We start from the raw sequence: 18,044 nt of genomic DNA, 5'->3' as shown, positions 1-18,044 counted from the left end.
TATAATCATTTTGTCTATCTATCCATCTATCTATCTACCTCACATCTTTATCCATTCAACTGTAGATGGATACTTAGGTTGCTTCCATATCTTGGCTATCATGAATAATGCTGCTGTGAACATTTTGGTACATATATTATTATGAATTAATGTTTTGTGTTCTTTGTATAAATACCCAGAAGTAGAATACGTGGGTCATATGACAATTCTATTCTTAATTTTTTGAAGAATCTCCATATTGTTTTCCATAGTGGCTGTACCAATTTACATTTCCATTAACAGTATACTAGGGTTCCCTTTCTCCACTTCCTTGCCAACCCTTGCTATTTCTTGCTTTTTTTTTTTTTCTTTTTTTTTAGGCTGCGCCAGCTTATAATTACAGCATGCAGGATCTTTTTTGGTTGCTGTGGTATGAGGGATCTTTTATTTTTGGCATGCAAGATCTTTAGTTGCGGCATGCAAACTCTTAGTTGCAGCGTGTGAGATCTAGTTCCCTGACCAGGGATCAAACATGGACCCCTGCATTGGAGCGTGAAGTCTTAGCCCCTGGACCACCAGGGAACTCTCTCTTGTCTTTCTAATGATAGCAATTCTGACAGGTGTGAAGTAATACCTCGTTGTACTGTTGATTTGCATTTCCCTGGTGATAAGTGATGTTGAACATCTTTTCATGTGTCTTTTGGCCATCTGTGTGGCTTCTTTGGAAAAATACCTATTCAGATCCTCTGCACATTTTTAATCCAGTTGTTTATTTTTTTTTTTTTTTGATACTGAGATGTATTGAGTTCTTATATATTTGGGATATTAACCTATTATCAGACATATTGTTGACAAATATCTTCTCCCATTCAGTAGGTTTCCTTTTTATTTTATTCATGCTATCCATTGCTGTACAGCTTTTCAACTTCATGCACTAGCCCTATTTTTTTATTTTGCTTTTTTTGTTGCCTTTGGCGTCAGATCCACAAACGCATTGTTAAGACTGATGTCAGTGAGGTTATCACCAATGTTTTCTTCTAGGAATTTTATGGTTTCTGGTCTTACATTTAAGTCATTAATCCATTTTGAGTTAAGGTTTGTGTATGGTGTAAGATAGTGGTATAGCTTAATTTTTTTGAATGTGGCTGTCCAGTTTTCTCAACACCATGTAAAGAGACTATCATTTCCCTATTGTATGTTCTTTGCTGCTTTGTCATACATTAATTTAACCTATATGTATGGATTTATTTAGGGCTCTCACATCTGTTATATTGTTCTGTGTGTCAGGACCATAGTATTTTTTACTACAGGTTTTACTATAGTCTTTTTACTATAGGTTTGTAGTATAGTTTGTAGTTTGAAATCAGGGAATGTGATACCTCCAGTTTATTCTTTCTCTAGATCATTTTGGCTATTCAGAATTTTTTGTCATTCCATAAAATTTTTAGAATTTTTTCTGGTTTTGTGAAATATGCCATTGGAATTTTGATAGGAATTGCATGTATCTGTAGATGGCTTTGGGTAGTATGGATATTTTTATAACATTAATTCTTTCACTTAATGAGCAAAGAATATTTTTCTATTTATTTCTGTCTTTTTCAGTTTCTTTAATCAATATTTTATAGTTTTCAGTGCACAGGTCTTTCACCTCCCTAGTTAAATGTATTCCTAGGTTTTATCCTTCTTTTTGGAATTATAAAAGGGATTGTTTTCTTAATTTCTCTTTCTGATATTTATTTATTAGTATATAGAAATGCCATGAGTTTCTGTATAATGGCTTTGTATCCTGCAATTTTACTGAATTCAGTTATTAGTTATAACAGTTTTTCTGGTGGAGTCTTTAGGGTTTTCTATTTGTAGTAACATGTCACCTGCAAAGAGTGACAGTTTTACTTTTTTCTGATTTGGATGACTTTTTTTTCTTTTTCTAAACAAATTTTTGTTGCTGAGATTTCCAATACTATGTAGAATAAAAATGGTGGGAGTGGGCATCCTTGTCTTCTTCCTGATCTTAGAGAAAAAGCTTTCAGCTTTTCACCTTTGAGTATGTTAGCTGTGGGTTTATCATACATGGGTTTTATTATGTTGAGCTTTGTTCCCTGGATACCCACTTTGCTGAGAGTTTTTATTATAAATGAATGTTGAATTTTGTCAAATGTTTTTTTTCTGCATCTATTAAGATGATCATGTGATTTTTATCCTTCATTTTTAATGTGATATATCACATTGATTGATTTGCAGATGTTGAACCATTCGTGAAAATGACTGCATTGCACTAAATTGTATGAATGTACCTTGGTTATTGCTCTAATTTTTATATGTAAGCATTAAGATTATTTCCAATAGTTGGACATTATACATGGTGCTACAGTTAATAACTGATTTTTTCATGTTGCTGCAGGGGTAACTTCAACAAAGTTTCTAGAAATGAGCTTGCTGTATTAATTTTTATGGTTATTGTCATGTTCTCAGCCATAGGAATTGTACCATTTTTATTTCCATCAGAAATATATGAGTGGCTATTTGATGTAATTTCAAAAACAGAATTCTATCAAAATTTGAAATTTGGTAATTCTGAAATAGGTGAGAAATGATGTTTCATTGCAGGTTAAAATTGCACAATTGTTATATTAAACAATTTTTATAGTGAGTTTCATATTATGTTTCTATCATTTTCAAACTTTTTGAATTTGTGTTTACTTTCCATTGACAAGATGTATTAGAGATTGTTGAGATAAGCTCTTTATCCATTATATTTTTACAAGTAGTCATTTTTCTCTTGGTATGTCTTATGACTTCCTTATTTTATTATGTAAAATTAGCATTTTTTGTAATATAATTGAATTAACCCAATTTATTTTAATGGCAAAATGTATTAAACATAAAGTTTTTATTTCACATTCAGATTATGAAGGACTTTACTTAGTTTACTTCTAGTACTTTATATTTTTAATTATTTATTTATTTTTGTTTTTGAATTTTATTTTGTTTATCTTTTTATACAGCAGGTTCTTATTAGTCATCCATTTTACACACATCAGTGTATACATATCAATCCCAATCTCCAAATTCATCACACCGCCACCCCCACCCACCACTGTTTTCCCCCCTTGGTGTCCATAGCTTTGTTCTCTACATCTGTGTCTCAATTTTTGCCCTGCAAACCGGTTCATCTCTATCATTTTTCTAGGTTCCATATATATGCGTTAATACATGATATTTGTTTTTCTCTTTCTGACTTACTTCACTTTGCATGACAGTCTCTAGATTCATCCACATCTCTGCAAATGACCCAGTTTCATTCCTTTTTATGTCTGAGTAATATTCCATTGTATATATGTACCACATCTTCTCTATCCACTGGTCTGTTGATGGGCATTTAGGTTGCTTCCATGACCTGGCTATTGTAAACAGTGTGGCAATGAACATTGGGGAGCATGTGTCTTTTGGAATTATGGTTTTCTCTGGGTATAAGCCCAGTAGTGGGATTGCTGGGTCATATGGTAATTCTATTTTTACTTTTAAAGGAAGCTTCATACTCTTCTCCATAGTGGCTGTATCAATTTACATTCCCACCAACAGTGAAAGAGGGTTTTTACATGTAGCTGTCCAGTTTTCCCAGCACCACTTATTGAAGAGACTGTCTTTTCTCCATTGTATATGCTTACCTCCTTTGTCATAGATTAGTTGACTATAGGTGTGTGGGTTTAACTCTGGGCTTTCTATCCTGTTCCACTGATCTATATTTCTGTTTTTGTGCCAGTACCATATTGTCTTGATTACTGTAGCTTTGCAGTATATCTGAAGTCAGGAAATCTGATTCCTCCAGCTCCGATTTTTTCCCTCATGAATGCTTTAGCTATTCGGGGTCTTTTGTGTCTCCATACAAATTTTAAGATTCTTCTAGTTCTGTAAAACATGCTATTGGTAATTTGATAGGGATTGCATTGAATCTGTAGATTGCTTTGGGTAGTATAGTAATTTTCACAATATTGATCTTCCAATCCAAGAACATGGTATATCTCTCCATCTGTTGGTATCATCTTTTATTTCTTTCAATAGTGTCTTATAGTTTTCTGCATACAGGTCTTTTGTCTCCCTAGGTAGGTTTATTCCTAGGTATTTTATTCTTCTTGTTGCAATGGTAAATGGGAGTGTTTCCTTAATTTCTCTTTCAGATTTTTTATCATTAGTGTATAGGAATGCAAGAGATTTCTGTGCATTAATTTTGTATCCTGCAACTTTACTAAATTCATTGATTAGCTCTAGTAGTTTTCTGGTGGCATCTTTAGGATTCTCTATGTATAGTATCATGTCATCTGCACACAGTGACAGTTTTACTTCTTTTCCAATTTGTTTTCCTTTTATTTCTTTTTCTTTTCTGATTGCTGTGGCTAGGACTTCCAAAACTATGTAGAATAATAGTGGTGAGAGTGGACATCCTTGTCTTGTTCCTGATCTTAGTGGAAATGCTTTCAGTTTTTCACCATTGAGAATGATGTTGGCTGTGGGTTTGTCATATATGGCCTTTATTATGTTGAGGTAGGTTCCCTCTATGTCCACTTTCTGGAGCGTTTTTATAATAAATGTGTCTTGAATGTTGTCAAAAGCTTTTCTGCATCTATTGAGATGATCATAAGATTTTTATTCCTCAATTTGTTAATATGGTGTATCACATTGATTGATTTGCATGTATTGAAGAATCCTTGCATCCTTTGGATAAATCTCACTTGACCATGGTGCATGATCCTTTTAATGTGTTGTTGGATCCTGTTTGCTAGTATTTTGTTGAGGACTTTTGCATCTATATTCATTAGTGATATTGGTCTGTAATTTTCTTTTTTTGTAGTATCTTTGGTTTTGGTATCAGGGTGATGGTGGCCTCATGGAATGAACTTGGGAGTGCTCCTTCCTCCACAATTGTTTGGAAGACTTTGAGAAGGATTGGTGTTAGCTCTTCTCTAAATGTTTGATAGAATTCACCTGTGAAGCCATCTGGTCCTCGACTTTTGTTTCTTAGAAGATTTTAATCACAGTTTCAAGTTCATTACTTGTGATTGGTCTCTTCATGTCTTCTGTTTCTTCCTGGTTCAGTCTTGGAAGGTTATACTTTTTAAGAATTGTCCATTTCTTCCAGGTTGTCCATTTAATTGCTGTAGAGTTTCTTGTAGTAGTCTCTTAGTATGCTTTGTATTTCTGCAGTGTCTGTTGTAACTTCCTTTTCATTTCTAATTTTATTGCTTTGAGTCCTCTCCCTCTTTTTCTTGAGGAGTGTGGCTAATGGTTTATCAATTTTGTTTATCTTCTCAAAGAACAAGCTTTTAGTTTTATTGATCTTTGCTATTGTTTTCTTTGTATTTCATTTATATCTGCTCTGATCTTTATGATTTCTTTCCTTCTGCTAACTTTGGGTTTTGTTTGTTCTTCTTTCTCTAGTTCCTTTAGGTGTAAGGTTAGATTTTTTATTAGAGATTTTTCTTGTTTCTTGAGGTAGACTTGTATAGCTATAAACTTCCCTCTTAGAACTGCATCCCATAGTTTTGGATCATCGTGTTTTCATTATCATTTGTCTCTAGGTATTTTTTGATCTCCCCTTTGATTTCTTCAGTGATCTCTTGGTTATTTAGTTACATACTGTTTAGCCTCCATGTGTTTGTGATTTTTATTTTTTTTCCCTGTAATTGATTTCTAATCTCATAGCCTTGTGGTCAGAAAAAAAAATGCTTGATATGATTTCAGTTTTCCTAAATTTACTGAGGCTTGATTTGTAACCCAAAATGTCATCTATCCTGGAGAATGTTCCATGCACACTTGAGAAGAAAGTGTATTCTGTTGTTTTGGGATGGAATGTCCTATAAATATCAATTAAAACTTCTGGTCTCTTGTGTCATTTAAAGCTTGTGTTTCCTTATTAACTTTCTGTTTGGATGATCTTTCCATTGGTGTATGTGAGCTGTTAAAGTCCCCCACTATTATTTTGTTACTGTTGATTTCCTCTTTTATACCTGTTAGCAGTTGTCTTATGTATTGAGGTGCTCCTATGTTGGGTGCATATATATTTATAATTGTTATATCTTCTTCTTGGATTGATCCCTTGATCATTATGTTGGGTGTATCTACATTTATAATTGTTATATCTTTTCTTGGATTGATCCCTTGATCTTTATGTAGTGTCCTTCCTTGTCTCTTGTAACATTCTTTATTTTAATGTCTATTTTATCTAATATGAGTATTGCTACTCTAGCTTTCTTTTGATTTCCATTTGCATGGCATATCTCTTGCCATCCCCTCACTTTCAGTCTGAATGTGTTCCCAAGTCTGAAGTGGGTCTCTTGTATACAGCATATATATGGGTCTCTTTTTTGTATCTATTCAGTGAGCCTGTGTCTTTTTGTTGGAACATTAAATCCATTCACATTTAAGGTAATTATCGATATTAATTGTTTTGTGTTTGTTTTTGTAGGTCCTTTTCTTCTCTTGTGTTTCTCACTTAGAGAAATTCCTTTAACATTTGTTGGACAGCTGGTTTGGTGGTGCTGAATTATCTTAGCTTTTGCTTGTCTGTAAAGCTTTTGATTTCTCCTTTGAATCTGAATGAGATCCTTGCCAGGTAGGGTAATATTTGTTGTAGGTTCTTCCCTTTCATCACTTTATGTATAGCATGCCACTCCCTTCCAGCTTATAGAGTTTCTGCTGAGAAATCAGCTGTTAACCTTTTAGGAGTTCCCTTATGTGTTATTTGTTGTTTTTTCCCTTGCTGCTTTCAAAAACTTTCTTTGTCTTTATTTTTCGCCAATTTGATTATTATGTGTCTTGGTATGTTCATCCTTGGTTTAATCCTGTGTGGGACTCTCTGCACTTCCTGAAGTTGGGTGACTATTTCCTTTCCCATGTTAGGGACTTTTTCAACTATAATCTTTTCAAATATTTTCTCTGGTCCTTTCTCTCTCTCTTCTCCTTCTGGGACCCCTATAATGCAAATGTTGTTGAATTTAATGTTGTTCCAGAGGTCTTTTAGGCTGTCTTCATTTCTTTTCATTCTTTTTTCTTTATTCTGTTCCACAACAGTGAATTCCACCATTCTGTCTTCCAGGTAACTTATCTATTCTTATGCCTCAGTTATTCTGCTGTTGATTCCTTCCAGTGTATTTTGCATTTCAGTTATTGTGTTGTTCACCTCTGTTTGTTTGTTCTTTAATTCTTCTAAGTCTTTGTTAAACATTTCTTGCATCTTCTCGACCTTTGCCTCCATTCTTTTCCAACGTCCTGGATCATCTTCACTATCATTATTCTGAATTTGTTTTTCTGAAAATTGCCTATCTCCACTTCATTTAGTTGTTTTTATGGGGTTTTATCTTGTTCCCATCCGGTACAGAGCCCTCTGCCTTTTCATCTTGTCTATCTTTCTGTGAATGTGATTTTTGTTCTACAGGCTGCAGGATTGTAGTTCTTGTTTCTGCTCTCTGCCCTCTGGTGGATGAAGCTATTTAAGAGGCTTGTGCAAGTTTCCTGATGGGAGGGACTGGTTGTGGTTAAAGCTGGCTGTTTCTCTGGTGGGCAGAGCTCAGTAAAACTTTAATCCACTTGTCTGCTGATGGGTGGAGCTTGGTTCCCTCCCAGTTGGTTGTTTGGCCTGAGGCGACCCAACACTGGAGCCTACCTGGGCTCTTTGGTGGGGCTAATGGCAGACTCTGGGAGGGCTCATGCCAAGGTGTACTTCCTAGAACTTCTGCTGCCAGTGTCCTTGTACTCATGGTGAGACACAGCCACCCCCCACCTCTGCAAGATACCCTCCAACACTAGCAGGTAAGTCTGGCTCAGTCTCCTATAGGGTCACTGCTCCTTCCCCTAGGTCCTGATGCACACACTACTTTGTGTGTGCCTTCCAAGAGTGGAGTATCTGTTTTCCCTAGTCCTGTTGAAGTTCTGCAATCAATTCCCTCTAGCCTTCAAAGTCTGATTTTCTAGGAATTCCTCCTCCCATTGCCAGAACCCTGGTTTGGGAAGCCTGACGTGGGGCTCAGAACCTTCACTTCAGTTGGTGGACTTCTGTGGTATAATTATTCTCCAGTTTGTGAGTCACCCACCCAGCAGTTATGGGGTTTGATATTTTTGTGATTGTGCCCCTCCTACCATCTCAATGTGGTTTCTTCTTTGTCCTTGGATGTGGGGTATATTTTTTGGTGAGTTCCAGTTTTTTCCTGTCGATGATTGTTCAGCAGTTAGTTGTGATTCTAGTATTCTCACAAGAGGGAATGAGAGCAAGTCCTTCTACGCCTCCATCTTAAACCAATCTCCTCTAGTTTCTTTGTTTTAATAATTCTGATTCTTTTGGAATTCATTCCTGTTTGGTAGAGGCATGGATCTATTTTATGGTATTCCAAATAGCCAACCTGTTTTGTCAGTGTCAGCTTCTTCCAGTTTTATTGAGATCTAATTGACATAGAGCATGATATATGTTTAAGGTGTACAGCATAATGATTTGATTTACATATTATGAAATGATTATCACAAAAAGTTTAGTGAACATTCATCATCTTATATAAATGCAAAAAACAAAAAAACATAAAAAGTATTTTTTTCTTCTGATGAGGACTCTTAGGATTTGTCTCTTAACAACTTTCATATATAACATATAGTAATGCAAATTATATTAATCATGTTGTTATATTACAGCCCTATTATTTATTTATCTTATAACTGGAAGTTTGTGTCTTTTTACTACTTTCATCCAATTTCCTCTCCCCCAAACACTCCCACCACCTATGGCAACCACAAATATGTTCTATTTTTCTATGAGTTTGTTTGTTTTTTGAAGTATAATTGACCTACAACACTGTGCTAGTTCCTAGTGCACAACATAGTGATTTTATACACTACTAAATGATCACCAGGAGAAGTCTAGTTACCCTCTGTCATCATACACAGATATTATATTATTATTGACTATATTTCCATAGTGTAAATTTCATCCCTGTGACTCGTTTATTTTGGAACTGGAAGTTTGTATCTCTTAATTTCTCCCACCTATTTCACTCATTCCCCTCCCCCCCCAAACCCTTTTCCTCTCTGGCAACTACCTGTTTGTTCTCTGTGTCTCTGACTCTCTTTCTCTTTTGTTCTGTTTTTTAATTTTTTTTTATATTCCATATATTAGTGAAATCATATGATATTTGTCTTTCTCTGACATTTCCTTGAGCATAATACCCACTAGGTCCATCTGTGTTGTCACAAATGGCAAGATTTCATTCCTTTCTGTGACTGAGTAATATTCCATTGTATATGTATACCGCTTCTTCTTTATTTGTTTATCTATATCAATCTTTGCTCTAGGATTTGAGATGCTGCTTTCATAACTAAGTAAATTTCTATATATACTTGGACCATCTAATCTTTTTATTTTATCCTATTAAGCTGATTTTCTGTTCATGTACCAGGTAGCACATTGTTATTTATAAAGCCTTTATAATAGCTGTATCTCTCATGCTCATTCTCCATTTTCAAGACTTTACTAGCCATCCTTGATTTTTATTATTTAATAAAACATTCAACATCAACTTGCTAGTTCCAGAAAATAAAACTTGATATTATTTTTATTAGGATTATGTTAAATGTGTAAGCTAACTTAGGGAGAACTGACATGATAGTAGTAAGTCATGTTTTATGAATATTCGTATGTGTTAAAAACTATTTTGGTGTTTTATAGGAGTTTTTCAAACTTTTTCTGATATGGGGATTTATAAAATCTTATTGAATGTAGCTTGAATTGTTTGTTCTTTTTCTCAGGTTTTATAAATAAGGTCATTTAATTCAATTTTCATAATATTCAAAGAATGAGTGAAATACACTTCCTCTCTGGAATCTTCTCTAATACCTCCTATAAAGAGGACAGCTCCACTCAGGCTAGCATGAGCTTCATTATTTGATTCACTTAATAGCTTCAACTGTCCTACAGTTGAAAATACAATGTTTTTAAATCAATTTCAACTTGCCCCATATCCACCTCTTCCACTTGCAAGCTTTTATTAAATTTGTGACCTAGTTTTTTTCTTTTCTCTGCAACTAGTTTATCTCCTAGAAAATAGGAGTACTAGCATCCCCCTTTAAAACTTTGTGAGAAATAAATTATATAAAAATGTAATGGACTTTCCAAAATATACAGTACTTACTACTCGAAAATATTACTTTTATTTCCTTTCCATTTTTATAAAACAAATAAAATATGTGTTATTGACCATTCAACTACACTAACTCTAATGAGTCCTCAGCATCCATGAGGATGAGGCCTTTAGTGTTTACCAGAAGATAAGGGAAATGATTCTTTAAAAATTCATTCTTGGGGCTTCCCTGGTGGCACAGAGAGTCCGCCTGCCAACGCAGGGGATGCAGGTTCGTGCCCCAGTCCGGGAGGATCCCACATGCCGCAGAGCGGCTAGGTCTGTGAACCATGGCCACTGAGCCTGCGTGTCCGGAGCCTGTGCTCCACAATGGGAGAGGCCACAACAGTGGGAGGGCCACGTACCACAAAAAAAAAAAAAAAAAAAAAAAAATCATTCTTCTCTTGTGAGAAATCCAGAAAGTGAATTTTAGGATGTGATGTTTTAAGTTCTTAAGAGGCCACGTCCCCTTAAGACACTGACTATAGAAAGCCCAGGATCAATCTCTAGACAGAAGCACCTCTCAACTCCCATTTAAGAGATGGAAGAAAGAGATTAAATACATTTCTTTACTTACTGCACACTTCATATCACTGAAGAAACTAGCCCCTTTGATCGTAGTCTCAAGTTTAACTCTGTCTCGTCTCTGAGAAAGTGCTTCTTACTCAAGGAAACAAATGAATTATGGGAGAAGGCAAGAATGTTCAGTTATTTGCAGGATGATTTTTTTCAAAAAAATGGGGACTGTACTCTGAAATGGAAATAAAATCATTTTAAATATTGACTCTGAAATTTTCAAGTTTTAGGACTTTTTGAAAATATAAAACAGGAAATATTAAAAACCTGACCATGTTCTGATGATTATATATAAGATGAAAACCACATGATAACTAATATCTAAATACTTTACTTCTTTCTCTTGTTCCATTTCTTAACCTGAAATAACATACGACAGCTCAATACTTGAAAAACAGATTCTCCTTACATTCTCAGCTCTAAATAATATCAAGGAATATATCAAGATTCATTTTTTGCTTCTCTTATTTTCTCCACATGCCTGAAAGAATTAAACATGCCAATATCCACATTTCTCCAGCTACCTGTTCACCATAGTATCACTTGGTTGAAAAGAAATACCAAAGGATCCTGTCACTGCCATCCTTTTCAGCTTCTCTTTAATTTTCCTTATTAAGAAAATGTAGACCATGGACAGAAGCATTAGGCTATGTCCTCCACCAGATATGATAAAAACAATGTATCTTCAAAGAAGAGTACACCTCAACTAGTTCCTATTGAGATTTCATTTTACATATTCATCAAAGAGAGTTCTAGTAAAAACCTATGAGTTTATGATTAACATTTTGCTTGTAATCAGCTATCAGTATCATTTAGTTTGATAAGGTTAATTGACTATGAATCATCCATGATTTTAATAAAATGTATAATTTTAATCACCTGACTTTTTTGCTATACTCAGTTTTCTGAAACCTATTACCTTTCATTTGTGCTAGTTGGTGTGGTTCTAATTCTTCAAGAGTTAATTGCCCATATCTAGGTAAGTTAACTTCACACATGGCAGTTAACATTATTCTAATAATATATTTATGCATTGATAAACCAAGCTTTCCACAATACATTTAGTAGGTTTTTTGTTTGTTTGTTTTGTTTTGTTTTTTTGCAGTATGTGGGCCTCTCACTGTTGTGACCTCTACCGTTGCAGAGCACAGGCTCCGGACATGCAGGCTCAGTGGCCATGGCTCACGGGCCCAGCTGCTCTGCGGCATGTGGGATCTTCCCGGACCAGGACACGAACCCGTGTCCCCTGCATCAACAGGCGGACTCTCAACCACTACACCACCAAGGAAGCCCTCCACAATATATTTAAATACTTTAATGTATGCCTTAGTCTAATAATTATATGTCACTGTTTCTTAATGAGTTCTTATGAATAATTGAATATCTCAGTTATTTAGAATATACCTCTTTAAATATAAGAATGTTATATTAAGTATTTGTGATTTAAAAAATTCTAAAATTCCCTACACATATTAAGATTTCTCAAAAATAACACAGAAAACACAACATTTTTCTTATTGAATAAGGTCTTTTCATCATGTATTTCACTGGATTCCACATAGGGATTTCTTGTCTTTTTTCTCCTAATAAAAGTCTAAAATTTGACATCTAAATTTGTTAGATCACTATTTCTTTTTTATTTTTACTGTTCTTCCCTGGAATAACTAGTGCTTATATGTGATACCTGAGACTTTATAGTAAACCCTGGATGACCAAAGCAAAGCTCCAGAATTATAATATGCGTTATAGTACATAACTTATTCTCTGATATGGGATAAACATATGCGACCCTGTTAATGATTGAACTGAGAAATATTCTTGAAAAAAAAAAATACATGCAGAAAGGCTATTTTGAGAAATAAAGATGTCTTAATGATGAGATGAAGAAATACTTCTTTCATTAATAATCTTTATAGCTACACACAATTTTAATGTACAGGTCAATGGATTTTGGTAAATGTATACATGTAACTATCACGCCCCAATTTATTCTTTTCAGTTGAAGTCAGTCACTCCCATCCTATGCCCCATACAATAACTTATCTGCTTTTTGTTCATTTTTCTCTTTTTAGTTTTGTTCTTTTAGAATTTCATATAAATGAAATCCAGCTTCTTTCCATTTAATATAATGTTTTTGAGATTCATCTATATTGTTGAGTGTATCAGGATTTCTTCTTTTACATTGTTGAATAGTCTTTCAACAATATAAATATGTTTGAATTTATTTTTAAAAGTTTGTATCTCAGATATGGGGACATATGTATATGTATAACTGATTCACTTTGTTATGAAGCAGAAACTAACACAATGTTGTAAAGCAATTATACTCCAATAAAGATGTTTAAAAAAAAAGTTTGTATCTCTTGCCATTTTTACTGGGTTCTTACATCTTATTCGTTTTTCATAAGATTTATTGAAACAGGATTTCTAAAAAAAAGTGTAAGTGTATATAAAGAAGTTTCTAAGTTATTGAACATTTTAAGGAATCAAAATCTTTAACATTAACTAATGACATTTCAAATTTACTCTCCAACACTAAATAGTATTTGTGCTCTGACAACTGAAATATTTCCATGTTTCCTTTTTCCCATATTAAAGGAGACTATTGAATTCCATTGTGATGAATTTAAGATGCAGTAAAAACAACTTTAATGAAACTATAGCATCTAATAGAAAAAGCTGAAAGCAAAAATAGAATAGAGGATCTTAGGAATTATCAAGAGTTTTGCCCAAATCAGCACAAATGGGGCACTTTGCAAATCTTTCTAAATTTCATATTTAGCAAATTATACACAAGCTTTAGAAATACTCAAGGTAAGTATTACCACAAAGAAAAAGAAACTTTTTAAAAAATTTTGCTTTACTTTCTCTGCATTATAACTTCATGATAAATTGTGGTAAAATCATTATTTGTTTTTTTATGTTCTAGACTGATTTTTAAATTAATAAAATTATTCATGTATTATTCATATGATTCTTTATTTCATGTAAATTTACCCCTCTTTTTTCCACAAAACTTAAACTATGAATTAAAAATCTATTCAGAAAACTTTACATGCGTTTTACCACTTTCCTCTGAAGCAAGGGCAGAAATATATCACATTTTAATGTTTCATGTACTCAGCAGTTTAGTGTTTATTTACTTTTCAATTCACAAATACACAATGTTGTGTGTAATTCACAGTTAGAGAAAGAGCAAAATCAGCAGCACAAAAACAAATGATTGCAAATGAAAAGTAAAAACAAAAAATATTAAGTGTTATTTAGAATAATTTTTGCACTGATCTATTTTTTAATAAGTTGTACATTTGAGTTTTGCCATCAATAATTAGAATTTGATTTTTATTGGTCTAACATATATATTACAATATTTTTCATTATCATTTAAAAAACATTTTGAATGTTCACATTTTCTATAAATCTGAGAATACCTCTCTCTTAAAGTGATAATTACTGTTTTGAAGTAAGTCAATTTGGAAACCTAAAACAAAACTGAATAAGTCATTTGTTGCTGCATAACAAGTTACCCTAAAACTTACAGCTTAAAGTAGCAAATGTTTATTTTTTCCCACAGTTTCTGACAGTCAGGAATCTAGCAGTGGCTGCGCTGAGTGGTTTTAGCTCAGAGTTTGTAACAAGGTCAAGTCAAGCTCTTAGCCGTGGTAGCACCCATTTCAAGCCTTAACTGGCACTTTAGAATTTTCTTCCAAGCTCACCCACCTGATGGCTGGCAGACCTGATTTCCTGACAGGCTCTGCCTGGAGGCTTCAGTTTTTCAACACATAGGACTCCTCATATGTTTGCTCAAACTGACAGCCTCTTTCTGTCAGAGACAGTAATGGAAGGGAGAGATGAAAGGGAGAGATTAGGGTAGTGGGGAGGAGAAACAGGAGAGAGAAAGAGAGTTCTGTCATATGCTATTTGACACATTCACAAACCCTGGTAATACGTGGGAGGGGTCTACACAGATATGTGAGAACAACAAACAGGGAACACTGGAGGTCATACTAGAGGCTGTCTACCACAGTCTTGTCTGGCTATCAGTAAAATTTATATTCCTCCTGTAACCAAATAGGGTAAGGGGTTCCCAGAGAAAGAGAACCAGGCACGGCTCTCTTGACATAAGAGAGGCTATTTTTGGCCTAAGCCATTTTGTGCTTTACGCCTGACCACAGTGCTTGCCTTTGAACAGGTCTCAGTAATTAATGATCTTAAGGGAACAAAAAAATACAGAAACAAACTATGATCAAGCAAGAGAAGTAACAATACAAAGATAATATATCACTTGTAAAGACTCCCAGTTCTGTTTCGATGGTAAAGATTAGCCTGAAGCCCTCAACCACCAGATCAACTGGAAGCTAAGGGGTGACAATGTGGACCTTTTATGAGCCTCGTGACTCAATCAACTAAAACTTGGACCCTGTACACTGCCCAAGTCCCTTCATGAGTATGCATGTACCTTTAGCTTAAAACTGCTCCAATTTTGCTGCTCCAGGAGACACTGCTTTGGGCAAGATCCTCGGTATTCTCCTTACTGGCTGCAAGGAATAATAAAACCTTCCTTCTCCCAATCTTTGGCTTGGTGTGTCTTCTGGCTCCACATCCACCAAGAGGCAAACCTAGTTTTTCAGGTAATACTTCCACAATCAAAACACACTTATCTCCTCATAAGGCCCCCCTAAAGTCTTATCCTATTACAAAATCAGCTCAAGTCCAGATTCCTGTATCTAAATCTGGTCCAGAGTGAATAAGTCTCCTTGGGTCTGGTTCTGTAAGTACAGTCATTTGAATACAGTTCTTCTTGACTTAAAGTGACAAGTTATCTTCTTGACTTAAAGTGACGAGTTATCTGCCTCCAGTACAACCCAGTTGATGATAGTGCGATTAGCACAGATAACATCTTCATAAAAGGGAGAAAGTGGAAGGTAAATGTAGACATTGTACCAAAACAATTCTTACATTCATCCAGGCAAGAGTTGTACATGCTATGATTAGGTCTCAAGGCCAGGGAATAATTGTTGAAGGCTCTTGGTTCCACCCTGAGTCCTGCTTCCTTTTTCATGAAAGGTAGCATGTGTTGCTTCTCAGTCTGCTTACTTACTAGTATTTTGTGAGCCAAAATGTCTTTTCATTTTGTACTTTCTCTGACCTTTTCTGTCAAAATTGGTAATGTTTCTGAATACAGAATTCCTTTTAAAAGTTGTGAATCTTATTGGGTTTCCTACCGTTAGATAAAAGCCATATTTATGGTCCCTTGGAGATAAGCCTTCTCTACTTTGCATTCAATCTGGGAAGGTTGAGAGACAATGACCTTCAGTATTTCAAAAGCTCTAATGTTTGATCGAAGTCATATATGAGACACATGTTTTACCTCTTTGGAGAGTCTTTTGTCTGAAGTAGCCTTTGATCTTTCTAAGATCTTAACAAAAGATTTTCAGTCATTCTTGTAGCTTAATCTTTGGTCTATTTTTCCCACAGTGTCATGGATTTGATCTTTCCTCAGAATTTTAGCATCTTTTGCCATTTGAAAAGCCTGAGAATTTTCAAAGCCATCAAGTTTTAATATTTTAACTATTCTTCCTTTGTTTTATGTCACTGTCACATATTACTATAAACAGTAAGAGTAAACTAAGCAGTATTTTCAACACTGATTGAAATTCTCCTTATTGGGAGACAGTTCTCCATGGGTCTCTGGTGTTTCCTCACTCTGAAATCTTTTTAGGAATGTCTTCATAGCAAACAATTTTGGAAGACAGAGGTAGTAACTCCTTCCAGGATTTGCAGCCTAAGATGTTAAAAGATGTTAAAGATCACATCTCCCTCTGTGCCAGTTATGTTGTAGTTTTATGTATTAGCTTCTTATTGCTGCTGGAACAAACTTGGTTGCTTCAGTTACAAATATACATGTCTCCTTAGTTCATGGTCTCATTCATCTTCAAAGTTACAAATGGCTGGTACAGTCTTTGCTCTGCTCTATAACTCTAACATTGACTTTTCTGTCTTAGGAACAGCTGGAGATGGTCAGAAGAGCAGGCTCAGAGCTGCTTAATCCCATACCCAAGTGTCCAACAGGCCTCCGGGGCAGAGTGGCTCATAGGCCCAGGAGATCCACAGGACATCATGTTCCTACACATGACACGACCTCAGGTTCCTACACCAGAGACCACAGGGCAGAGGCCTCCTGGGAAATGTGTTCTGGGCATGGTCAAGTGTGGGCTTCTGGCCAAGGAAGCCTGCAGTGGAGGAAGCCTAAAAGGCCTTGACCATGAGGATGAAAGCTGCCATCTCAGAGAAAAAAATACCTTTCCCATAATCCAGGATAATCACCCCATCTCAAGATTCTTATTTTAATCACATTTACAAAGTCACTTTCACCAAGTAAGGTAACATATTCATAAATCCTAAGGATTAAGACATAGGTATCTTTACAAGGCCATTATTCTGCCAATCATAGTTTATATTTTGTACCCCAAAGATTCACTGCCATCCCACATACAAAATGAAATCACACCATAGCAACATCTCCAAAAGTCTCAACCAAGTAACATCAGCTCGAGGGCAAAACCTCATTCTTGTCTCATCAGTTCAAACATCCCAAATATCATAATTTAAATCAGTCATGCATAAGACTTTGGATATAATCCTTCTTAGAGAAAAATTCCACTCCATTTGTGGGTCTGAGGAACTAGAATCCAAGTTATATGCCTCCAAAATACAATGGTGGGACAGTCATAGTATAGCAGTTATAGACATTCTCATGCAAAATAGGAAAATATAGAAGGAAAAAAAAAAGAGTTGTCAGTTGAAACAATTTTGAAGTCCATCTAAGCAACCAGCATTAGCTTTCAAGCAATTAGCTTTCTTTGGCTCTCAGCTCTACTCCCTGGCTCATGGCTCCTCTACCCTCACAGTTAACCTTTATCTTTTAGAAGTATAGCTCATGTCTACAGCTTAGTAATTGTATCTGTCTGTTTTCTGCTACAGAATTTTGAGAGATTAACACCTTCTTTCATTCATCTTATCCTCTCTGTCCCTTTTGGTCTAAGCTAGCAGTGTTTCTACTGGTAAAAATTTGTTCTACCCTTATCAGTCCCCCATGTATGTCATGGGTTTTCACTCTATTAGACAAGAGGCTACACCACAGATCTTTCCTGAATAATCCATCTCTATTTCTGACTTCTATCTAGATGGCTGAGGTGACACATGAGTCACACATCTTCAAAGAGTCTTTCTGGGAGTGAACACTATGACCTTTAATTCCTTCCTAGGCACTAGCAAAGATTTCCAGTCATGCTCACAGCATTCTTTCTAGAGCATGTTCTGAGAGTGAAC

This window comes from Neophocaena asiaeorientalis, unplaced genomic scaffold (genome assembly GCF_003031525.2).
Source record: "Neophocaena asiaeorientalis asiaeorientalis breed wild unplaced genomic scaffold, Neophocaena_asiaeorientalis_V1.1 scaffold55, whole genome shotgun sequence".
NCBI lineage: Eukaryota > Metazoa > Chordata > Mammalia > Artiodactyla > Phocoenidae > Neophocaena > Neophocaena asiaeorientalis.
The sequence above is the reverse complement of the archived record's forward strand: the minus strand, read 5'-3'. Positions refer to the sequence as shown.